Source organism: Macadamia integrifolia, chromosome 5 (genome assembly GCF_013358625.1).
Source record: "Macadamia integrifolia cultivar HAES 741 chromosome 5, SCU_Mint_v3, whole genome shotgun sequence".
Lineage (NCBI taxonomy): Eukaryota > Viridiplantae > Streptophyta > Magnoliopsida > Proteales > Proteaceae > Macadamia > Macadamia integrifolia.
The window spans coordinates 23,470,185-23,497,117 of record NC_056561.1 but is presented as its reverse complement, the minus strand read 5'-3'; positions in this window follow the sequence as shown (position 1 = coordinate 23,497,117).

The following is a 26,933-nucleotide window of genomic DNA, read 5'->3' as shown; positions in this document are numbered from 1 at the left end:
CTTAACTGCATTGTTCACTAATGACTGCTTCTCCTAATATTCGGTCAATTCCATTAACCTCGAGTTTGATGTCAACCAAATGATTATAGACATAAGCCATGTGTTCTGCTATAGGATTCACTTCACCTTCAATAGTGATCTAATACTCTTCATTGCCTTTTGAATCTGATGCTGGATCTCCCCCTTCCATATGAATTGTGAGTTCCGGCTGAATAGCATCTCTGGGATCAATCATTGGGTCATCTTCGTCAATTGCATACACTAAATATCCTCTTAGATTTTTGGGTGAGTAGTACCTCGATTCGTCAATATCATCATTGTGCCAAGGCCCTTGGTAGTCATCCCAATTTGGGTACTCATCACCATCTTGAGAATCAGAGTCATCTTCATCTTTCTCATCTTCACTCTCATTCTCATCATCTTTTCTAATTGCTCCCTCACTTGATTCTTCATATGATTCATCATCCTCTATCACTCCCTATATGGATTATGGAGGTGTACTCTTTAATCTGCTCCCCTATGGCCAATGTGGTTACTGCTCTAAAAAGATCATTTGTAATCCCTTCAATTATCTCTGGATTGTCCCTTCAAAATATAGTGGGCTGAATTAGAGAAGTGGGATCACCCTCTTGACCTTCTTCTAAAGCATTCACTAATCCTATTGATGAGGTCATCTTCGGGGAGCCTGGTAGTGCAAGCATATCCTTGCAATTGTACCCGTCCATCCATCCTTCTTTTGGGTTGTACACCGAAACTTGAGAATGGGATTGGTATGAGGGTGATGACGGATATGAGGTGGTGGTATGAAGGTGATGTAATGTGAGAGGTAGGATATGAAGATTGGGGGTGATAAGATGAGGAAATTCCTTCTCCTTGATAATGTGGTGAAGGTTGATGAGATAGTAGAGGTTGGTAATATGGTGGAGGTTGGTAATATCATGGACATTGGTAATATGGTGGTGCTTGGTAATCTGGTGAAGGTTGAAGGTATGGTATAGTGGATTCTTCTGTTGATAAGGATGGATGAATGGAGGGTAACGGATATTTTGGCTTTTCTTCTGACGACTCTTTCCTTTGGGGAGTCCTCATGGCTCTGGCTCTTTGACTCATGAGTCTCCTGTTAGCATGAGCATTCATGTGATTCTTCTGAGCTCGGGATTCAATGAGTTGGGTGGGATCACTCTCTGTTGCTTCTTCATCTAGATTGTTCACATGATCGGGAAGTGGATTGGTGTTGACATTGGGAGGTTGCTTAATCTTGACTTCAATAGTCCTATTGTCTACCAAGTCCTGGATCGCATGTTGCATACCCATGCATCTTTCAGTATTGTGCCCTTTCTGCGTGTGGTAAGCACAATATTCATCATACCTATACCAAGTGTGGTAAGCACAATATTCATCATACCTATACCAAGCTAGAGGGTTGTTGATCACTCTTGGAGCCATTGTCCCTAGCAATCTTTATTTCTTTAGCTTTTCATACACTATTGTCACGGCCATTCCCAAATTAGTAAACTGCCTTTTTGGATGAGGAGCCTTTTGGGAGGGGGTGTATTTCTTGTATCACAAATGGTTGTAAAGGAGTGATAGAAGAAACTGACTGTTGGACCGTACCTACCACATTGGTTTTGGGATCTTTTCCCCGTCCAACTCTAGTGTTCTTGCCTGCATATTGGGAGGATCCTTGATATTGAGTTTCTCTCAGAACTCTATTTTCCACACGTGTATCGGTGGCTATTTGGACATCAAAAGTCTGTAGATGTTGATAGTAGAGGACATCATAAGAAGGCTTTGATAAATTCTCAATCAACATCTCCACTTGCTTTGCTTTTGAAGGCCAATCTGTCATCTTGGCGGCCTTATCCCTAAACCTCATCAAGAAGGCGGTGAATCTTTCTTTAGGCTGTTGTCTCAGAGTCTCAAGCTCTTGACATTTCATATCCACTTCGGTATTATACAAATACTGTTGTTGAAGGTTTTCACCACTATTGTCTAATTCTGAGTTTGGGATGACTCTAACTAGGTAAGCCACCTCAATGTTGGTCCTGAGTTGCCACGACTTGGCGATGCTGAGGAAGACTTTGAGATGAGCCTTGGGGTCTCCTGACCCATCAAATCTATCAGTCTGTAATTTAAACTTTTTGGGAATCTTGGCCCTGAAAAAGAAATTCATTTCATTTGAATCCACTACTTGGCTTTCCGAGCCTTTTTCTGTGAGAATCATATTCTCCAACTTCTCTAATTGCTCTCTGAGTTTCCTTTATTTCTCCATCTTTGGAGGCTCCATTCGAACATGTGTGGTGAACTCTTCTTCCTCATCTTCAATCACTACCTTGGGAGGAGTGACCTTGGAGTAGGTTCCTCGTTGACCATTTGGATGGGTAGGTGAGACTCCTCTCTGATTGGTTGGCCTAACTTGCTCTAGTTCTCCTGAGTCAACTCGAGAAGAGTTCTTCGTGATGACCTATAGTTCCATTCTAATCCAACTCTGTAGTAGCTTATGCTGGTTCAGACCTGGGAGAGTTCTAAAGTGCATGCAATATCTGAGCTATTCCTCTCTTAACCTCAGCCATTTCTGTCTGCAAGGTCTCTAAGGGATTGACTGATGCATGCTCGGGTGATTCGAGGTTGTGTGGATCCATGCTAATTGGGTTGTAATTACTTGGTAGTTAACAATCTTGGAGAGACGACGGGGGTGACATTGGACTTAGGCGAGTCAACCGATTACCCTGTCGTGTCCAAATGGACCATGGAGAATACTTGAGATGTGGAATTGTGCCTGACCAAAAATGATTTATTTTAGGATTCCTGAATTTCTAACCCCTTATTAACTAGCTTAACAACTAGTTAATAACTAATGATCCATCCAAAGTTAGTCCACCTGGTGTTTGGGAGTGGATAGGGGTTGATGCCCCTAGTCCGCTTAATGCCATAAGCGGGAGATTCATACAAATGGATTGGCCAGAATATCCCTATTAATGCATTCTTTGCTAGTAAAGTCATGCTTTCCTTAATCTTATCCCACTAGGTGACCTTCCTCCTAGTTTCCTTAGGTCTTTTAGATAATTCAGTATTTTATGAGACTTTAACAGAAGTTAGCCCGGATCGCGTATGCCAAATCATCCATATTTCATTTCTAAGGAGGAAGGATACCTTTATCCGAAACCCACTTAGGAGAGCATTCCTTTTCGAGACCACAAACAATTTCCATATATTAGCTTGTGGCGTTCCTAGCGTTCTCCATCTATTTCCTACATGATGCGAGTATGCAGTGGATACAATAGGACTAATAATGTTTCCTTGATAGGATCTATATATGCAAGGTACGAGATCCTTTTGATATACCCGTGAATATGAGATCAAGGGGTGACTTCCTTGCCTATTACTCGTGACTACACACGAGTGATTGTGTGCAAAAGTGTAATGTGGGAATATCATTATTTGATCTCAAAATGTCATAAAGTGCACGGACCTCCCCGAGGGTGCTAGCACAATTATAAACATCCTTGCCGTTTAACAATACCCCACACCCTTGTATAGGAAGTGGGTACCATTTGCTCTCAAAGTACTCCCCATGACATGCACTAACCTCCTTGAGGGTGCGGGCATGACTGGGAGTCCCTCGCCAAATGATTTCACTTCGAGGACGATGCATGATGCGATTAGTTAATACAATTACAAACATGGGGTTAGCAAAACATATTTTTAAATAAATGTGGTGGTGGAAAATGTTCTTGCATTTAATGGTAGCATCTAGTGTCGGAAGCTTGACAGCCATCCCTAGTGGAGTTGCCACTATGAGGGTAGCGGCCGAAAGATGATATCTTCTCTCTTCCCCTTTTGGGGGGGGGGGAAAGACTTGCATCCACCATTCCATTCTCTCTCCTCTCTTTCTCTTTCTTTTTCATGAGGAAGGGGTGTGTCATGTGTGCTTTGCTTGCGGGCCCTGCCCCATCATACTATCGCTCAAAGATACGTGGAGGTCTATTTCGCAAGAGTTTAAAGTTCTCTATTCAAGATGGGGATTTGATGATGGTTCAATACGGGGATCAAGATCATGCAAAAGGGGTTTGGAGTCACCACCTAGGATTATGGACCTAGGACCCTAGGGTGGGCCTGATTCCTGAGAAAATGGCCTGATAATTGATATGATCCAGAGATTTAGGGTAAGTGTCAGTTTATAGAATTGGGAAGGTGTTAGGCACCCAATCTGCCCGGTTCAATCGGTCTTCCTACTAGATGCTTAAGAACGAACATTTTCCACGATTATTCCTTTTTCGTAGGCATAGCTAAGTTATCACACATATGCACATTGATTGAATTTAAATGATTATATACACTAAAACAAGGTCAATACAAAGTCTACATTATGCTTATTTGGGTAAGAAATTATACTTGAGCTTGACCCCTGTTTCGGGTCAAGAGGGGTGGATCCCTTGGTTGATGCTAGTACGAACTGGTTTTTGGATTCTCCTAGCTCAAAAAAGATGGTCTTGACCTCCAACTTCTTTTCTTGAGAGATGTTGACTGTGATGATATTCAAACAGCATTCTGGCTAGGAACAGTTACTTTCGGATTTGAATTCGAAAAGAGCTTTGGCTAGGGAAGGCTATTTCTGGATTTGGATTTGGATAGGGCTTCGACTAGGGTAGGCTATATTGAGGCTTAGGAGAAGTGGCACTCTCATAGAGCTTTCCCTAGGGATAGGCTATGGGAGGGCTTGGTTGAGGTGGCACTCCGATAGTGCTTCCGCTAGGAATGACTATTTCTAAAAAGCTTTTAGGGGCACTCAGGTAGAGCTTCCACTAGGAACGACTATTTTTGGAAAGAAATGGATTGACTTAAAAATAGATTGAAGACCTCCAAAGCCCCGAAGAACGCTTTGAAGATCCGAACAAAACTCTGGATCTTGACAAAGATTTCTTCATAGACCCGAAGAACCTCAAGGGGGGAGGGATTTCTACTTTTTGCAAAAACTAAGAACACTTAAAGGAAGGAAGCTAAACACTAAAAACTAGATTAAACTAAAAACTTGGATTGAAGATCTTCAAAGTCCCAAAGAACACTTCGAAGATCCGAACAAGATTTCAGATCTTAACAAAAATTGCTTCGAAGACCCGAAGAAACTCAAAGGGGGAGGGGAGGAGGAGAGAGGGTAGAGCTTCTGTCTCTAAGAGTGGTTGTGGGGTTGTGATGTTGGTGTGTAGAATCCAAAGGAGGGGGTATTTATAAGATTTTTGGACCAATAGGGAGGAGAGAGAATTTTTAACTAATGGGCGAGACTAATGGGAGGAGGGAAATTTTTTTTAACTAATGGGGGTAAAAAGTGGATTTTTAGACTAATAGGAGGTTGCGGTGTAGGGTATGCTAATGGAGTAGTGCATACGCATAGATGGGTGAATGAAAAATCTCTTCACCCATCAGGTCAGTGGAACACAAATCCTGGCCATTAACGGTGACCCACAAGGTTGGGTTGAGGTGCATGGGGCATGACAGGCATAGGTGCATGGGTGGGAATGCATGGTGCAAGGGCTGGGCAGGCATGGTTTAAGGGTGGGCAGCCATGGTACAAGGGCTGGGTAGGCATGGTGCAAGGGCTGGCCTGCAGCTGCACGCGAGCTGGCCTGTATGTGAGTGGGGTGTACACTAAGGGGCACACGGCACAGCATGGGGGGATGCGTGAGGCAGCATATGAGGACACGCAAGGCAGCATATGGGGGCACGTAGGACAGCATGCGGGGGCATACGAGGCATCAAGCAAAGGCACGTGGGGTAGCATACGGGGGCATGAGAGGCAGTACGCAAGGGCACCGAGGCAGCACGAGGGGGTGCGCAAGGCAGCACGCAGGGTTGTGCATTGGGCTGCTAGCTAGTTGGCCAGCACGTGTAGCATGAGTGCTGGCTGGCTAGCCAAAGAGCATAGCATGAGTGCGGGATGGCCTACTGGCTGGCTGGCCAGCACCGGCGGTAAGCGTGCAAAAAATATGATTTTCTAGTGACAATTACAGGAGATTCAACAGTCTAATTTTGACATCCCATATATTTTTGGAATCTTATTTCCAAGTACTATCCATCTGTACGATCATTAAGATCGGATTCCTCTGTATATAAAACGTCAAAATTGGACCCTCTGCTCTCTAGTGCGGGGTTTCCAGGGTTTTTAGGTAGGGGATGAATTTGGGGTATTTGGGTAGGTGGGGAATTTTTCAGGTTTCTAGCAGGCTTACCAGTGCACAGTATACGTATGGGAAAATGTAATTTTTAAGGGATGATTGCGGGAGATCCAATAGTCTGATTTTGACGTGCCATATATTATTAGAATCATATTTTCGAGTACCATCAATTTGTTTGGTCATCTTAACTGGATTCCTTTGTATACAAAAATTCAAAATTGGACCCTCTTCTTTCCCACATAGGGTTTCTAGGGTTTTTTAGGTAGGGGATGTTTCCGAGTTTTCTTAGTCAATCATCATCACTGTTGATCGGAAGTCAGAAGTCGCGTCCAAGATTTGTATCTCATCATAGCCGAAGGAGGGTGACAAAATTGGGTGTCTACAAGTCGCCTTTCCAAGTTGCCCAAATATAAGTTCACTATTGTGGAAATAGACAAACCTGTCATTTGGACACATGTTTCTCCTGATTTCCTATAGGTTATCTCCAAAATAGTGAGATTAATATAAACCTTCACATGTGCATGAGGACGTACTACAACACTCACCTGAAGGCTGATGACATGGACACGCACACGTGTCCACAATCCATCCAGGATCCATGATGCAGTACTTTAAGTTCGTAAGATTATGAAATGATTTTAAGATCACATACTTATAATATAAATAAAATATATCAACTGGTGATTTCTATTGATATTTACCATATTTACACAAAAATAATGTTTTCACACGTGGATCATAATTATAGTTATGCCCCATAGGGCTATATCTGTTAAGTACAAAAAGAATAAAAAATAGAAGATGATACTCCTATCTTCAGTGTGCTCCAAATGCACAATCATCGCACATGCATCTATCCTTGTGCGCAACCAGCTCCTCATCCTAGAGGTCACCTCTGTAGAGAGCCAGATCCTCGATCATAGTTTTTGAAGGATTTCCTAAATCAACATCTAAAAAGGGGCAACAACGGGGAGTGATCTTCCATGAAGCCTAGTGAGGGCTAACACACAAGCAATTATGACAATCTAAGAAAATGCAATAGTATAAATATCCATGCCCAACCATATCAATATGAATGCAAATATATGAATGCAATGACATGATCCATTTATTATCAAGCAATTCTAAGAAACAATTTCTAAGTCCAAAGGGGGTATAAGTGCTACTACAACATTGGTGTTATCCTCAGTTATAAATGTACGTTATCAGTCCCTAGGGATACAAGCTAGTTGCGGGTCAAGAGCGTGCCAGTTCTAGAACCACATCGTTACCCGACAAACCGCTATTAATAACCCTCCCATAATACCACTACATCGAATCCAACATTGCATGTAGGGTATACCCGTCACCGAATCAAACATCGCGTGAGGGTCTGTCATGAAGCTAGCATCTGCGCACCTCAGTCACCAAAAATCATCCCCAATCACAGACCGTCAGACGAGAGGATTAGCCAATATGTAAACCCCTATTGGCAAGGGTTGTAGCACTAGGGTGGTTATCCTAGCCCAATGCATTCTAATATTTCGCAACACATTTCAATCATACTCACACACACTCACCCTGAGCATACAGTGCCACTGGCACCAACCGTTGGCCACCCTATACCCCAGTCTCCACACACACACACACACACACACACAAACACATTCACACACTCACCCTGAGCATGCAGTGCCATCGACAGCAACAGTTGTCCGCCCTGCACCCGTCACCACACACACACACACTCCTGCACCCCAGTCACACACACATACACAACCATAATCCACATTCTCATGCCACATCAATACTTTCCATAAGGAACAAGGTAATAATAATATGCAAAATGACATGATTCACCCATATATGCGATATGATGCAAGCATTTCATAAAAGCATACAAAATCCCCTCACCTCGAGTTCTAGATGGTGGTAAAAAGTTGATGGTTTCGTGTTGCGTGCTCCCATCACTTCTTGATTCCACTCCTAGGATACATAATGCTTTTAGGTTATTCGGTTGTTCATAGAGGAATGGGACACTAGGACTCGTGCCCCAATAAAAGGATTAAAAATTATCTTTAAAGTGGTTCATCGATGGATGCTCACCGGTGGATGATCATCTACCGGTGAGTTCACCGGTGGACATATCCGAAAGGGATGCAAATCCTATCGTATTTTCACCGGTGGATGGTCCCTGCCTTCACCGGCTGGCCAGTGATCATCAGCCGATGAAGTTAAAATCAGGGTTTCCTTGCCCAGATCAGCCCTATAGGCCTTATGACCCTTGTGTATGGTGGTGGGAGTGCATGTTGTTCAGTGGAGTGTCATTTCCCAACTCTATTCATTCTCTCTTTTCTTTTACATAGTTTATAGCTTAGGTTTTTGTGATTTTTAGAGTGGGTTTGTATGTGAGGCACTCACACACACCACACCTAGCTTAGGTTTAGTGTAGTTTCTGAATTTAGTTCAATATAACATCATACTATGGATTTTAAATGGGAAATTGTAGAGGGTTTGAGTAGAACACTAGTCTAGGGTTTAGTTACTCTAATTTTTAGGGTTTGGGATAGGGGTTTCATAGGGATTTGTCCTTAGACCCAAGGTTGAGTGAATAACCTTGCCAAGGTAGATCTTTTACTCTAATTTCCCCTTCCCATTATGTAGTCTTTATGGTTGGGTAGGTGTGATTTGGTTGGGTCTCCATTACTTCCAATAAAGAGCAAAAGGGAAAGAGAGAGAGAGAGAGAGAGAGATTTGTGTGTGTGTGTGTGGATGAGAGATGAGTATATGGGCTTACCTCGAGAATGAAGCCCAAGCCTTCCTCCTTTCTTCCTCCCTTGCTCTCCTTCTCCTTCTTCTTCTTTCTCTCTCTCCTTGTTTCTATTTTGGTAGGAGAAGAAATGAATGGTAAGAATCCTATTTATAGCCACTTAAGTCCCACTAAGGGCTGTTTGGGGATATAATGGGTTTTTACCCAATACTAGGTTATTCCGCTATTCAGCACTAATGGGCCCGTTTCAAGATGTCCCGCCACATTAATCAACTCCCTAACATATTGTTCCATCAATGTGGATGGGTTTGGGGTGCATGATCGTGAGGTCTCGGGTCCTATGAAAAAATAACCCAAAACTGGCTTGTGCACTCACCGTATGGTGTTCACCGATGGATACTCCATCCATCGATGACCATCAGCCGGTGAAGGCTAAACTGGTCACTTTGTATGGAGATCTCTCCTCAGTCTGAGTGGGGCCTTCTTTAGGGTTTCCAATGTGTGTGAGATTCGACTAACCTTCCCCTTCATGTCCGAAATTCCTTCCGATTATTTAAGCATGGGTAATAGGTGCAAGTGGGGTCGCCCTTCCTTCCTCGGCAAAAGACGAATGCAACCCAGTACTCATTGGTACTGGTGTCCTCCAATGTCACACCTGAACATTAAAATAGGAAGTTTTTGGGTTCGGATATAACACCCTCCCCAAAGCTCCATTCGCTGTAAAATAAATAAATTACACTATAATTAGTCAGTGCCAAACATATTCAAGCTTCTCTTATTCATAAGAATAAAATTCAGGAATAAATATGCCCAATCTATGGATAAATGTGAAAAATGAACCCTATAAACTGAATTGGGGAAAAAATGACACCAAGGTTAATCAAAAGAGTGGGGTAAAAAGTGTACATATATAAATGCACACACACACACAAAGACTAGAAATACCAAATTATTACTCAGTCTAAGTTTGGAAATATAATATAGTGTAATAAAGAAGGATCGACATAGGGTGCATCCAATTGAAGGTTACTTCCTCTTCCAACCCAACAATCTTCTTTACAACTTTCCAATTATTGAATTCCAAATAGTCAAACCTCAAACAATGGGGCTCTATTCCAATAAGGACTCTCCAATAGTCAATGGGAGTCAGCCAAACCTGGTACAAAGGCTGAAGCATAGGTTAGTCTTGGCCACCCGACAATAATGTTCTTTGAAAGGTTCACTCTCAACTCTCAACCTAGAAGTTGATTCAAAATTTCTAGGGTTAGCCACAAATTGCATCATTGCAATGTTCGATCAACACTGGGATCCAGTAAGTAGCACATTGTTAGCTTATTCAAGTGGAACACCTTTTGAGCACACTCCTTAATGGGATCGAAGTTATTCCCCCAAAGCTGCTTCATACTACCGATTTTCTCAACATATACAGAATAGGAAAAGAAATAACAGAATCCCATGTGATCTCTATGCCACATAGGCCATCTAGAAGTATGTGAACAAGAATATAAAACATAGAAACACCACACCCACCCACTTTCTTCATTTTGGCCTGAATCCCACAACCTTTGACAGTCTATTGAATGTCGGCATGTGCTTTCTACAGGTCCATTTTGCAAATCAGCTCGACTCTTATATAATCTGATGCAAGCACTCAGATTGAAAAAAAAAAAAAAAAAGACCACCCATCCATGAATGTCCTCTCATGTAATTAAAGGCCCCATGACAAGACCAATTATATCAAAATGACTTCTGTACATGGCAGACCAACAATTTAGAGATAATCTTGCATAAACCAGAGATCAGAGACTAATAGGACTGTACGGTCTTATATCTTCAACCCCATCCAACTTCATCATAGAAGAAATAAATAATATACGTTAGCAAACATCCTAACTTAGCTCAATCATGGAAATGTACTTCAGCAAGCATCCTAACCTAGCTCAATCATGGAATTCTTTCAAGGCTTCCATCATAACACCTCTCACAATGTTCCAGCACTTATTGTAAAATGCTAAAGTAAAACCATCTCGCTAGGGCCAGGCCACATTTCTTACCTCATTGTGCTCAAATCTTCCTCAGTAAATTTTTTGACTCATTGTTTCCCATCAATAATGGCAAGCTAAGAAATTTCAACTTCCAAATGGCATGAATATATCTCAGAAAATGATCCTCTAGCTCTAGAACCTTTTAGCAGATTTGGGGCTCCATTTTCCTTGACATTAGAAGCAAGCTATCCTCAATCTCCTCTCGTTGTATTGATTTGTAACACCTTGAAATTGGAAGCAGTTGAACTCAGTGCCAGGACCTAGTTGGCATAGGAAGATAGGCTACCTTACTGTAGTGGATCCATTTGTATAGTAGGAAGAGAGTGAAGTTTGGCAATCCTCTAGTCAGGAAGAGGTGTAAAATGGTCAAAATAGGAGTGGACCAGTCCTACATTGGGTGGACCCAAACGTTAGGACAGCAAATGAGCTAAAATGGGAAAACCGGCAGGTTATCCAGCTACCAACCAACGGCAGAATGCAGGAAATTTTGGGCTGAATTATAAAAGAAAGAACTAGCCACTGTCCACGGTTCACTTTCTTGCTGCACAATTTAGTGAACAGCAAAGGGAAAGGAGAAGGGAGAAAAGAAAGAAAGGAAGAAGAAGGTTGTGCATCTGGCTGCTGTACGTACTACTGTATCTGCAGAATTAAGGTAAGAAAACTACTCTTTAATGGCTGAACAATAGGTGAATTTAGTTAGGGTTAGGGGTTTCAATGGTTTAGGGGATTGCAGCCCCTATGGATTGAATTCAGTACCTGTAGCTGAATCCCTTACGGGTTTAGGGATGCTATTTAAAGTAAATCCATCCCTGCAAACCTAAAACAAAGGGATTTTTCTGTTCATAAGGAATTCATGCAAATTGGGACTAAATTGAGGTAGTATATTGCTAAAATTCTGCAGAAAAAGCGTAGGCAGAATTTTATAATTTTCAGATTTTAGAAATTGATAAGTATTGGTCTGAATTCTTGCCTAAAACCTATTGTTAAGCTTGATTGGGGTTGGGATTTAAGTACTGCTACTGTATACCTAGCAGTCCGACCCTAATTGAGTGGCTAATTTTGGGGAAAATGAATTCATCTGTTCAACCTAACCTATTATGATCAATTATGAATTTTATTTAAATTAGGACAATAAAAGTACATCCTTGCAGCCTATTATTGGACTTGTTTGGAGGTGGAACTTGATCGGGATTACTATATTTCATTCAATTAAGGTTAATTAAATGATTAATTAAAGGAAAATTTGTTAGAGATATTAGTTATGTTTCACTAAGGGTAGTTTAGTAATTTGTCGTATTATGTATGTTTATTTTTTTCCCTTTTCTCCTCAGGGAGGTATGTGTAATTTCTTTTAAATATATTAGTGAAGCAATATATTTGGTGTTAGTGAGATTCTACTCACAACATACCATTCAAACACACCATCCCCCCCTCTCCTTCTATAACACCATAAATCTCACCTTTTTACATTAACTGTGAACAGGAAAGAGTAACAGGCTAGAGAGGCCAACACTACCTTGGCTGGCAGTAGTGGAATGACAAAAATGGAAGAATGACCCAACATGCACCTGTGCATTCTACCAACAGTGTTGGAGGAATCAGCAAGAAAAGTGGGCCATAAGATAGATATTTACCTTTAATAAGGATTGGTAATGATACATGATTGAACAAACTTAAAGGGAGACAAGTCTAGTTCAACTGGCTAGAGAGCTATGGGCATGACAGGTAGGCCTATCGACTGGACAAAATGGCCAGAATTGATTGAAATGGGTCCCACTCTTTGAATTTGGCACGTGGACCTATTTCCATGGGTTTGTTATGATTAAATAGGTTAAATAATAAAATTAAAAAATAAAAAATCATAATTTAAAGATGGGTACATAATTAGTTATTTATGGATTTATAATATCATACAATATAAGTAATATGATTTTACTTATATATATATAATATATATTTTATTCTATACAATATAAGGGGATAGTGGAACATTCCACTAAGGATAGTGGGACTGTATAAGGGCCACCACCGACTATATTTCTCACTTAGTCACCATTTGGACAGCAAGAGGAAGAAAGGAGAAAAGAAGAGAAGAGAAGAGAGGGAAATTAGGGAGGAGATCGATTTGCTTGGGAAGCTACTGCAAGGTTCAGCATAAAGGTAAGAGATTCTCACATATTTGAACCTATAACAAGAGAAATTTCAGAAATTAGGATGGGTATGAACCGATTTGGGCTGGAACTTGTGGAATGGAAGAAATTCTGGAAAATTTCACTATATGGAGTATAATTTCTCCGTTCTTGATGGATTAATTGGGAGAAATGAAATAATTTTGCATAAGGATATATATACCATGGCCGATTGGGGTTAGAATGTGAGAATTCTCATCTAAAACCTCAAAACAGTATGCTTTAGAAAAAAAGTGAAAACTCCCTTTGAATTTGTTGATTGAGGACTCTAAGGGTACATGCAAGTTGATTGAGGTTTGATTCTTCACATGAAAAGTGAATTTAAAGGTGGATTTCATGCAATCTTACATTGAGTTTTGATCATGAAAATTTTACTTTGATTTATACTTGTGGATGAAAATATGTAAACTTGAGGCTGAATATGAAATAATCTGCTGAATTCGGTATTTAAAATAATAAATTAAAAATAAAATTGGTGGTTGGACTAAGAAAAGAATGGAATGTGTTATTGTTATGAGAATATAGTTCATGAATACAGGGACATTGACGATAACAGAGGTGAAAACCAGCAAAGAAATTGGCAGAATCGAATTTCTATAGAAAATGAACAATATGCGAGAGATATCAGGCCGATTGGTCCCAATGTCTCTAGTCGGTCAAGCTTTCAGAGACCATTTATGCCCTCAGATTTTGATAGCAATGTGTGGTTTTGAGAGGGGACTTGCAGGGCTTATTAGGGTGTGTGTGCTTGAGCTCTTGAATCTAAAGTTATAAATGTATGGATAATTTTGATTTTAGGATTTCCAATTAACTGTGAGGGAAAAAGTTTAGCACCTGGAAAAGTGAAAATTGATTCAGATTGTCCAGATGAATGGGTGCCCCTCTATCTTCTTTTGGTGTGTTTATTATTTGTTGCTCATGCATTTAATTTTTTGTGTAAGTGTATATGCATTTACCTTCATTTGATTATGTTATGGCTCTATTATATTGGAATGGATGGCATGTGATACATGAAAGGTAAGACAGGTAAGATGGGTCACGGGCAGGTGCCCATGTTTGCATATGTGATTTGGTTGACTGATTGTGCATCATGTAGTATATTGGGCTAAGTATCATAACCGTAAGTGCTACACCCCTTGTCCGTAGAGGGTTAGGTACGAACTAATCCCGATATGTGGTTGCCTGATCAGCAGTGCACTGTGAGTGGTACTATGTACTATACTAGAAATGGATATGAGATAGGATACGACGTACTATTTGCCTGGTGGATATTATTATACGAGGTTGCCATCTAGGGGTTAGCCGGGGGACCAAGGCTCTGACTGGGACTACCTGCAACGAGCTTGTATTCCTAAGGGCCTAATGTATAGGATAGAGAATGCCACCTACGTTGTGTAGCACTATACCCATAGGTGATGAGACCTAGTAATGGACTAGGAAAATTTGTATAGTTAATAAATGGATTCATGAGCATCATCTCTATATGTAGAGCATGCATTGCATATGGATGCGTGTGTTTTGTATACCCCATTCATCACTGAGCATTACCAATGCTCATCCCCTTTTTCCTTTGATCTATAGATGAGGAGAGCAGTCACCTACATGCTACTAGTATTGAGCATGATGCTATGGTTATGGATCAATTGGCATGTACTCTGGATTTTGATGATTTCAATCATGGACCTGATTGTGAATGCGATGATTGTGTTTATGGTGGACAATTATCTTAAGATATGATATTATAATCATTTATTTTTGTGTATATATGAGGATGGATGTGGAGACCAATTTTTGATGGCTTGACAGGTGGAAGAATTCTTTTGTGTATATATATTTTGATACTTGGATTACTGTATTATAATAGATTACTATAAGTAAATTCTGAAAGTTTTGGACATATATTATCTGGTACCACATAGATGCACTGGGTGGGTATTAACCTTACTTGATTTTATATCATCCGCCATAAATTCTTCTGATTCTGACTATTTATATCATTTGGATGTAGTGTTGTGGACTCTCCTAGTGTAGGATTCTAGGGTAAACAAGCTGACTGGGTATGGTAAGGAATCCAGTGCTGGCAAGGTGAGGTATGAGTCCTTCTCCCTCTTCTACTTCTCCTTCTTCTTCTCCAACACTCATCTCATTGTTCTTCCTCATCTACATATTCTAACTTGGTATCAAAGCATATAAGGTTGGTTTGAGAGTCGAACTACTAGTCTCCTCCCTTCTTCTCTTTTCTTTGGAACCCTAGGTTACAAAGGGGTTCCAAGAAAAGGGACTTCTATGTAAGAAGATTGAAGAAACCTCGAAAGAGGCATGCAAGGAGACCATGGGGACACCAAGGGGATTTTTTCTTTGAAGAAAGAGACATTTGAAGGTTGCAAGAAGCAAAACCAAGTCTAGGTAAGGGTAATGCCAGCCTCGTATAACAACAACTGCCTAGCACAGTTGGTGAGCAATGGTGAGCAAAAAACCTATACTCACCAAGAGGTCTCAAGTTTGAGCCTCCTGGCTATTACTACTTCCCTCCCTACCTATCAAGAAAAAAAAAACCTAGCTCGGAACCTTTTTTCTCTTTCTTTCTCATCTGGTTAGCTTTGGAGCTAAGACCAACTCATTTGGATCTCCCTTGTGTGCACTTTCACCCCTCTTAGTTTTGTTGCAAGCCTCCTTGAGTTGAGGATATACAACTCAACTCATTGTTGCACACAGGGTACCGCCAACCCTAATTTTTGCCCTTTTTTTGCCTCTGAAATGTGGCTGTGATGCTTCTGACTACTATATATTGTTAACATATTATGTTTTAGGGCTATTGTGCTCCTATGTGTTTGTTATGATCCTACCCCTTGAAGAAGGTAGATGGTGTGAATCCTTTGTTTGAAGTGTTTGCTTGGTTTGGCTATTCGAATTTTTTTTTAGTGGGTAGAGTGTGTACTCTCCATTGTATTTGTGACTCCTCATCTACACCATGTCTGAAGATGGACTTGAAGCCCGCTTTGGTGATGTTTTAGCCAGTGTATCAAGTGGTGCTGCTCCTACTCCTATGGTTTTTGACAACCCACATACTTAGATCTCTATTGTGAAGTTGGACGACGCCAACTATTTGAATTGGGCTCATTCTGTGAAGTTTTTCTTACAGAGTAGGTGAAAGCTAGGATATGTTACAGGTACCATTAAGGCTTCTAAATCAGAAGACTTGATATATCCAAAGTGGGAGATTGAAAACTTCACTGCTTTTCATGAAACCTGGGATTGGAAGAAGGTTTATGAGGAAAGAAACTACCAAGGATATTTGGGACAGTATTACTAAAACTTTTGACCATGTGGGTGACTTGGCCAAAATTTATTAACTTCAGAAGGTCATTGGCATGAAGCAAGAAGATAGGAATTTTTGAGTACTACAACACTTTTCTTTAGTCTCTGGGAGGAGTATGATCACTATAGGGACCTCCAACTATCTAATCTTGAGGATGAAGCTAAGGTTTACTGGATACTTGAGAAGAAATGGGTTCTTATTTTGCATGGTGGTTTGAATCCCGAGTATGAGGCGATTCAAATATAGATATTGGGTCGGTCTCCACTTCCATCCCTTGATGAAGTGTGTAGCTATTTACAGAGTGAGGAGACCAGGCGAGTGGCCATGGAGTTTTGTCGTCCCTCTTGAGCGGTCAGCTCTTTTTTTGGATAAATAAATAATTTATTACCAAATGAAGAGAAAAGAAAAATATAGCCCCAAAAAAGGGAGGGAGAGGGAAGCAAGCAAGGTCAAGGAGAATTACTAGTCCTATCGATGGAGTTTGGGAGCTCCCAAGAGTTTACAAGAGGAATTACAAGTGGCTGCACACCGAGAGACTTTTGCTTTGACATCAAAGAAGATGGAGTTCTAAATCTTATCAAGAGAGCAAGAGTTGGAAGTCCATTTCCTATGATTCCTTTCCATCCAAATCTGGTTTATCATAGCACAGAATGCAAGTCTTCCCACAGTGTCATTAATGGTCTTTCCATGAAATGTCATATCCATCCAAATCCATTCACGGTGGAATGAAAGGATTGTCCTATCGAATGTACAGCATTTACGAAGGATCCCTTTTCAAATGGATGAAGAGATACTACAAGCGATGAAGAGGTGCTCAATAGTCTTTGTCTCCATGCCACATAGGGGTGCACAATGGATCTATAAGAATGCCTCTTTGAATGAGGAAGTAGTTTTTGGGCAAGGACTTAGTAAAAACTCTCTGGGCCATAATTCTTAACAAACTCCCAAGCTGCCTTAGGCTTCCAGAGAATGGCGCCTGGTCTAAGCTGCTGGGATGGAGGGATGACCGACAGAGAATTCCAAATATCCACTAATTAAGTCATAGACTAGGTTGGAACGGACCAATTGTTTGAAGATTGGATATCTGCTACAAGGTAAATTTTGAGAGGTCTGAGTCATAAATCCTTCTGGCACTTAAAATGTGATACAAGATTCCCATAAGGTGCTAGGGATTGAGCTAAAGAAAGGTGTTAGATCCATTACCAATCTTAGATGAAATAGTAGGAGTTATGGTTGGTCTAATGGCAATAATTTTACGCCAAACCCATGATGCATCAGTCAAAATTTTCAATCCAATAGGTGTCCGGTTTGAAGGGGTTTGAATAGATCCAATCAACCCAGATACTCTTCTTTTTATTGATGATCTTCCAAGCTAATTTTATGATATCAGCCAGATTCACATCCTTGATCCTTCTCAAANAAGGTCTTCTCCATCCCCTCTACCCCATTTCATGGGTGCTAAAGGATCTTGTGCAATTCCACTAAAATAGGGAGGCCTAAAATTCTGAAACTTCTCCATCAGCTTCACATTATCATGGCCCTAGACACATGACTTGGCTTTGTGGTGTCATTTGCCTCTGTGGAAATGGTATGCCAGGCTGTGGCGTAGATTGCATAATAGAGCCTTCCAGATGAGATGTGGGGTGAGCTATAGGTGTAGGGACTTATTGTGCCTGGGAAACAGCTGGAGGGGCAACATTAGGTACTGGCTGTGCTGATGGAGTAGCATGTCCCTCATGAGTTTGAAGCATAGCATTGACTTGTGCATTCAGCCCCGTTATAAAGTCATGTCATAAAGTCTAGTTGTTGTTGTTGCAAGCCTTGCATCAACCCTTGTAACATCACATTTTGTTGTTGTTGTAGTCCTTGCAACATGTGTTGCCCATGATTGAAGTTACATCTTGGGCATCTGTATAGGTGGAGCATGTGGGGCTCTCGACATAGTGGTATTGGGCATTGCTTTCTGATTGGGCTCAGGAGGTGGTGATAGGTCAGTAATAGATCTAGTGGCACGACGTTGCCTTTTAGGTGGTCGTCCCACTTGTATTCAGGCCTTCTTCGGTGCCATAGAAATTTCCTGTTTTAAGAAGACACAGTCAATTCCATCCAAATTGCACCATCTAAACTGAATTTAAACATGCATAGAAATTCATTTGATAATCCATGCATACATAAAAATATCATCCCATTCGGGAAATTTTAACTCCACCCCCCTTTGGAGTATGTTTTCTATGATCTCATATTACTTGTCTACAATTGTCATGAACTTGAACATGAAATGTCTTCCTTATAATTATAGATCCTAATGGAAGACTTGTAAGTTTTCTTGAGTTTTCCTCTTGGAATGATTTTATTATAAAACTCAATGTGTTAATGTTTTCCCCCACTTTAGCCTTTGAAAATGAAAATCAATGCTCAATTGATTGTTTACTTAATAGGTCATAAGTGGGGTATTTATGTAGGTGATTATCAATCCTAAACTAAGGAGGAGTATAATCAAATTTGGGAGAGAAATATGGTATACAAGACATACTTTTCCCCTACTAGTAATTACTGCTTCCTACCGGTAGTTACCGCTTTGCCACTGTTGATCTTGGTCTAATGAATTTCTAACCACAGAACTGATAAGTACCGCTTCCTGCTAGGATTATCTCTTCATCACTGTTGGTCATTTTTTGATGAATTTCTAATCATAGAACTGAACCGATAAGTACCGCTTCCTACAGGTAGTTACCGTTTCACCTTTGTTGATAATTTTCTGATAAGTTTTTAATCATAGAGCTGAACTAGTAAGTACCGCTTCCTACCATTAGTTACCGTTTTGCCTTTGTCGATCATTTTCTGATGAATTTCTAAGCATAGAACTGAACTGGTAATTACCACTTCCTACCGGTAGTTACCGCAAGGACTCTGTTTCTGGCCTAACAGACTGCGTTTATTCAAATAGGCATAACTTTTGCATACGAGGTCCGGTTGACCTGATTCGGTTGCATTGGCTCCATAAATCAATGCTCTACATTTTTTATGTTGAACTTGACTTCAAAATCTATCATTTAGTACAACTAAAATTCCCTTGAGTAAGAGCCTTGCTGTTATCTCAGCCAAAGGTTGTTGTTTTGGCTTGTGTTTCTTCTTCCTAGTCTCTTGAAGTCTCTTTCTCTTTCCTAGGGTGGAAGAATTATGTTATTATTACTGGGATTATCCATGTTGTTGGCTTTGGCACTCAACTTGTCCCCTATGTGTGAACTATGAGTTATGTATTTATATTTAAGAGTTTATTAATAGCCTAATCACTAGTGTACCATTTCATAAGTTTATGACTTAAAGCAGAATATCATACTGTGATACCACTCATTGTCACACCCTACCTCTACTCATCTTGAGGCTGGTGACATGGACAATCACAAATGTCCACAATCCATCTAGGATCCACAACGTTGTACTTTAAGTTCATAAGATTATGAAATAATTCTAAAATCACATACTTATAATATAAATAAAATGCCTCAAACTGATATTTTTAAAATCACATACTGATACCACTCATTGTCACACCCCACCTCCATTCATCTTGATGCTAGTGACATGGACATGCGAACGTGTCCACAATCCATCCAGGATCCACGACGTAGTATTTTAAATTAATAAGATTGTGAAATGATTTTAAAATTACATACTTATAATATAAACAAAATATATCAAACTGGGGATTTCTATTGATATTTACCATATTTACACACAATGAGTGTTTTCACATTTGGATCATAATTTCAGTTATGCCCCATAAGGCCATATTTGATACGTACAAAAAGAATAAAAAATAGTAGATGATACTCCCATCTCAGCATGCTCTATATGCACAATCATCACACACACACATCCATCCTCATGTGCAACCAGCTCCTCATCCCAGAGGTGACCTCTGTAAAGAGCTGGATCCTCAAGCCACAATTTTTGAAGGGTTCCTTGAATTAATATCTAAAAAAGGGGCAACAATGGGGGTAAGCTTCCACGAAGCCCAGTGAGGGGTAACACACACACATACAAGCAATCATAACAATCCAAGAAAAATACAATAATATAAATATCCATGCCCAACCACATCAATATGAATGCAATGACATGATCCATTTATTATCAAACAATTCTAAGCGATAAATTTCTAAGTCCAAAGGGGGTATAAGTGCTACTGCAACATAAGTGTTATCCTCGGTCATAAATGTACGTTATCAGTCCCCAGGGATACCAGCTAGGATCAGAGAGTGTCGATTCTGGAACCACATTGTTACCCTGCAAACCCTATTAATAACCATCCTCTAATATCACTACATCAAATCCAACATCGCATGTAAGGTATACCCATCACCAAATCCAACACCACATGTGGGTTTGTCATAACGTCGCTATCTGCACACTTCAGTCACAGGAAATCATCCCCAACCTCAGACCGTCGGATGAAAGGATTATCCAATACGTAAAGCCCTATTGGTAAGGGTTGTAGCACCAGGGTGGTTATCCTAGTCCAATGCATTCTAATATACCACAACACATTTTAATCAAACACACACACACATCCTAGGCATGTAGTGTTGTCGACACCAATCGTTGGTCACCCTGTACCCCAGTCTCCACACCCACCCACACACACACACTCACCCTAAGCATGCAATGTCCACAGCACCAATTGTTGGCCACCCTGCACCCCCAATCTCTATATGCACACACACACTCACCTTGAGCATGCAGTGTCGTCGGCACCAACTGTAGGCCACCCTGCATCTTAGTCTTCACATATACACACACACTCACCCTGCGCATGCAGTGTGGTAGGCACCCACCCCTGGCCACCCTACATCCCAGTCACACACACATGCACAACCATAATCCACATTTTCATGCCACATCAACAATTTCCACAAGTAAAAAGATAATAATATGTAAATTGACATAATTCATCAACATATGCATTATGATGTAGTAAATTCACGTAAGCACATAAAATCTCCTCACCTCGAATCTTAAACGGTGGTAGGTAGTCGACCATCTTGTGCCACGTGCTCCAGTTGCTTCTCGGTTCCACTCCTAGGTAAATAGTGTTTATTCGATTATCCTTTGAGGATTTAACCAAAAAAAAGTTATCCATAGAGGAGTGGGACACTAAGAATCGTGCCCTAATAAAAAGGATTAAAAATCAGCCTTAAAAAGGTTCTCACCTGTGGATGGTTCCTGTCTTCACCAACTGGTCAGTGACCATTAGCGGGTGATGCTAAAACCAGGGTTTCCTTGCCCAAATCGGTCCTATAGGCCTTGTGGCCCCTTTGTATGGTGGTGGGAGTGTGTGTTTTTCAGTGGGTTGTCATTTTTGAACTCCTTTCCTCCTTCCCACCTTTCACACAGTTTTATAGCTTGGGGTTTTTATGATTTGTAGGGTTAGTTTGTATGTGAGGAACTCTCACACGTGACACCTAGCTTAGGTTTAATGTAGTTACTAAATTTAGTTCAATATAGCATCATACCATAGGTTTTGGAGGGGAAATGTAGAGGGTTTGGGTAGAACACTTGTTCTAGGGTTTAGTTACCTCAATTTGGGGATTTCAAGTTGGAAAATCATGAAGGAGAGTTCATAGACTCAAATTGATCCATTAATCTTTCTAAGATAAGTCTCCTACACCAAAGCCCTCTTGTACCCTTTACAAGAGGGAAGGTGGGTTTTAGGAAAATTTTCCATTTCTAGGTTTTGTGTTGCCCAAATTGAGGTTTGAAATGGGGATTTCACTAGAGAGGGTTCATGGGTTCAAATTGAACCATTAATCTTGCTAAGATAAGCCCCAACTTCAAATCCCACTCCCAAATTAGTAGTTTGACAAATGGGGGGGTGAGAATCGGTTTGGGGTTTTCTCTATTGGCTCAAAAGAGTAGAAATGGAAGGGAGAGAGAGAGATGATACAATTAGAAGGTAGAGAGGGAGACAGCTTACCTTAGATGGATAGGTGCTCCCCTTGCTCCTCTCTTCTTCCTCTTCCCTTGCTCTTCTCCTTCTTCTTCTTCTTCTTCTCCTTTCTCCCTTCTCTCGCTTTTAGTTGGTAGGAATGAAAGGAATAGGCAAAGATTTCTATTTATATATTCACTTAAGTTAACTATAGGCTGTTTGGCAAAATAATGGGTCCCTTTACTACTTTAAATTATAATTTGGGATAACGGGCCCCATCTCACAGTATATTTTATTATTTAAGCCTCAAGAATTTTCCCGTGAAGTGTGAGAGCTTGACTAACCTTGTCTTCTATGGTCGAAACCCCTTCCAATTTTTTAAGCATGAGTAGCAGGTGCAAGTGGGATCATCCTTCCATTCTTGGCAAAATAGGGCTGCGTCCTATGGTGCCTCATCTGTACATTTAGAATTGGAATTTTAGGGCGCGGGGTAGACAATAATTAAAAAGAAAAGGATGTTTTAAAATAAAATAAAAGAAATCAATTAAATAAAATCCCTTTACTAATAACAAGATTTGAACCTAGGACTTCTAGATAATCAAGGTACTAACCGCTAGGCTAACTCATCAAGTCATTAATTAAATCCTAACTTTAAATATTTAAAGCAAGGTTAGGAAAATAATATAAAAATATATATAATCTAATGTTCCAAAATTTAAGGCATTACACGCCCACTTTTAACCCATCCTCCTCTAACCCGACTCAGTTCTTACCCATGCCAATCTATTATGACCCCGATATCCACTTTTGTCCCTTAGGCCTTCGTCCCAACCAGAAAAAAGCTCCCCTGCCACCTCCCCCCTTTCTCCTTTGCAGGTGCGCGGCACTCCATCTCGCCTAGCCATCCCTTACCACCTATCTCCCCTATAACTTCTCTGTGTTGTTCGAATCTTACACTCACCTTGCAACCACTACGTATGTTGCCTCTGCTGAAGTTGAAGTTGAAGAATCTCCCTCTCTACTTGTGACCTCTGCCTCCTTTGTTGTTGAAGGCATCTCTTCTTTGCTCGTGAGTCCCATTAGACACACTTCTATGGATTCCATTGCTTCCTCATTTGCTACATCCTCGTCCTTACTTGCTACTCCCTCCTCTGCCCTCGAGGGATCGACCTTTGTTACCGTCAATGCAATTAATATTGATAATACTCCCCCTGAGGTCGGGTTTGATGCTTCCCTTGAGAATAATGGTCCTTTGGCTCCTACCACCAAGCTGTCTGCTACCCCTGAGGGCATTGGTATTGCATCTACACTCGACAACCCTTCTCCTCTTAAGAACGCCTTGTTGTCAATCATCTTTGCTACTACTCCCTCTCAGACAATGCTTCATTCTGGCCTTGAGAACACTTCTACATTGGGTAATCTTCTCCTTATGAGAACACTTTGTTGCCCGAGGTTAAAAATGGCTCCTCTCTGATTTTCTCCATTGCCTTCCTTCTAGAGAAGCCTGATAATTGGACTATAGTGTTGCACTTGAAGGTAACAAATGGCATCCAGATTGATAATGCCCCCTCCCATATTAGGTTGTGATGCGGTAAAAATTGATCGGGTGATCTTCCCTACAACTCTTGATGCTCCAATCGACTTGCACAGAAGAGAAGACAGGGGAGAGCCGGGCTGATCCGACAGGGGACTCTCTGATGCCTAAGTCAGATCTTTCCATAGCAAACGCTCAAGAGAGCTATTCCAGTCAAAAAAAGTGATTGATTGATCCCCTATGATGGAGGCATACCTTGGTATTTATAGGCTGCTGATGGAGAGAGGAAAGGCATTTGTGGAGAGTCTTGTTTAGGCATAGAGTCCTTGAGGGGAGTGGCTCTGTGATTTTGGAAATATTTTAGATTTTAGGGCATGTTCTGGGAATATTCATCATTGATCTCAGAGGTGCAAGTCGTGAGAGGGATGGACACCTCTGATGACGTGTAGTGGATAGAGTCCTACCCCTATGATTAGGGATCACGTCCCTTGAATGTAGGAGTGAATGTGTGCACGTTTCTGGGTGCCTTATTTGGCTGTTCCAAGCCGAGGTGATAGGTTGGCATGAGAAGAGGCCGAGGTGGCTGCTAGGCATGGAGAGAGGCCAAGGAGGTAGCACGGCCTGATGGAGGGCTGAGGTGGCAGCACGGCCTGATGGAGGGCCGAGGTGACAGCACGACCTGATGGAGGGCAGAGGTGGCAGCGCGACTTGATAAAGAGCAGAGGTAGCAGCACGGCCTGATGGGGGGCCAAGGTGGTAGCCTGACTTGATGAGATGCTGAGGTGGCAGCATGACTTGATGAAGGGCCGAGCCACAGCATTGGTCATGACGATCCCTACCTATGCCGTGGTTGAGAAGAAATACCCTCATCACCAGCTCCCCACTCTAGCAGTTTGGATCGATCTGCTAGAGTATTTAATTCGATCTTGATTTTCGTACGACATGTACTGTCTATTCGATGCAAAATGTGGTGCCTCACTTTCTCAATCGAGGCTGCTCAACGGTTCAAGGACGTGGCTGTTGCTTGTTCAAAGGCGGAGGAGGAGGCAAAGCACCTTCATGGGGAGCTGTACAAGATCACAAGCCAACTAGAGGTTGAGAAGAAAATGGCCCGGTTTGAGGAGGTCCGTGCTAATGATGTCGAGTTGATAACTGGAGAGCTGAAACAAGAGGTTGCTAAGTAGCTCAATGCCAACAACTTGATGAAGGAGAATGATGCTCTCTAGGATGAGTTGTTCAAGAATCAGGGTGCTTGCAAGGAGGAGGAGGAACTCGCAGCTAGGGTTGGTGAGCTGGAAAGGCAACACCGGGCTGAGCTAGAGGCCAATGAGGTGGTTGAACCCCTAGGCCTATCAGAAGTGGTTGGTTGACATTAACATTGCTTCGTTTCTGGTCAGCTCAGACAATGCCATCCGGTTCATCCTGAGTAAGATGCCAGGCTACAATCTGATGGACAATGAGTAGCGGGTTCCTGCCCCTACTACTTCGGTGTAGCTCGACGGCTCAATCAACGTTGGTGAAGAGGTGACCCGACTCGAAGGATAGGCAAGTGAAGAGCTAGGCCCATAGATTAGCCCCCCGAAATTAGCCTTGTATATAAATATATATTTTTTATGTAGATGTCTCCTTCGGGAGTGATGTACTTTGAGGGATTTTTTCCCCTTTTTGATGAATGGAAAATTTGTTTTGATTCATCTCTCAGCATTCTTTTGCTTCTTTCTTTATTTTCTTATACTTTGAGCCGGTTTGAAATGAGTAACTGTTGGAAGAATAAGGACCAGTACAGTAAACCCTAAACCCTAAACCTTAAAATCTTAAAGCCTAAATCCTAAATCCTAAACCCTAAACTCCAAACCCTAAACCCAAAATCCTAAACCCCAAACCTAAACCCTAAACACTGAATCTTAAACCCAAATCCATAAACCCTACACCCTAAACCATAAACCCTATACTCAAAACCCATGACCCTAAACTCAAAACCCTTAATCCCAAAACGTATACCCTGAACTGTAAACCCGAAACCCTAAAGCCTAAAGCCTTAAAACCTAAAGCCGACACCCTAAACACAACACTGTACATCCTAAACCCTAAACCCTAAACTATATTCCCCAAACACTAAACCCTAAACCCTAAATCCTAAACCATAAATCCATGAGGCCTAAACCTAAAACCAAAATTCCTTAACCTAAACCCTAAGCCATAAAGGCCTAAAACCCTAGACCCTAAACCCCAAACTCTTAACCACAAACCCTGAACACAAAATCCTAAACCCTAAACCCTAAACCCTAAACCCTATGCCTTATAGCCTAAAGCCTCTACCCTAAACCCTAAATCCTAAACCCTAAACCCAAACCCTAAATCGTAAACCGTAAACCTTAAAAACTAAACCCTAATCCCTAAATGCTAAATCCTGAAACCTAAACCAGAAAATGACAATCTAAGCCCTATTATCTTCATTGTTTTCTAAGAAACTGTAACTTAAGTCTTTGGCTCTGATATGAATTATTAATCTTACGATTTTTTCTCTAATATTGAATTTACTTTAAATTATTATGCAAGTTAGTTGATTAGTTAGAGAGTCACGACGAGACAATGACAGTCTAAGTGAAATAATCTCCAATGTTTGCTGAGTAAATCTAACTTATGGCTTAGCCTATGATACTAATTGCAATTCATTTTATTCGTATGTGAGGTATGACGAGACAATGACGGTTAAAGTCTAATAATCTCCATAGTTTGCTAAGTGACTCAAACTTATACAGTTAGATTTTAAGAAATTAGGGAAATACAAGTTCAGGTCTCCCAATTTTCCTCAATTTCATGGGTTTACAAGTAACATGCAAATCGAGAATCAAATTTTCTCCTTGAGTGGACCAATTCTCTCTCTATGGTAGGGGAACTAATGGTAACAAAACATGGGTTTCTTTGTAGTTAGGTTTGAAGAAAAATCAAAGATCAAGATTTAGACAAGAATAGACATTTCTATAGATCCAAC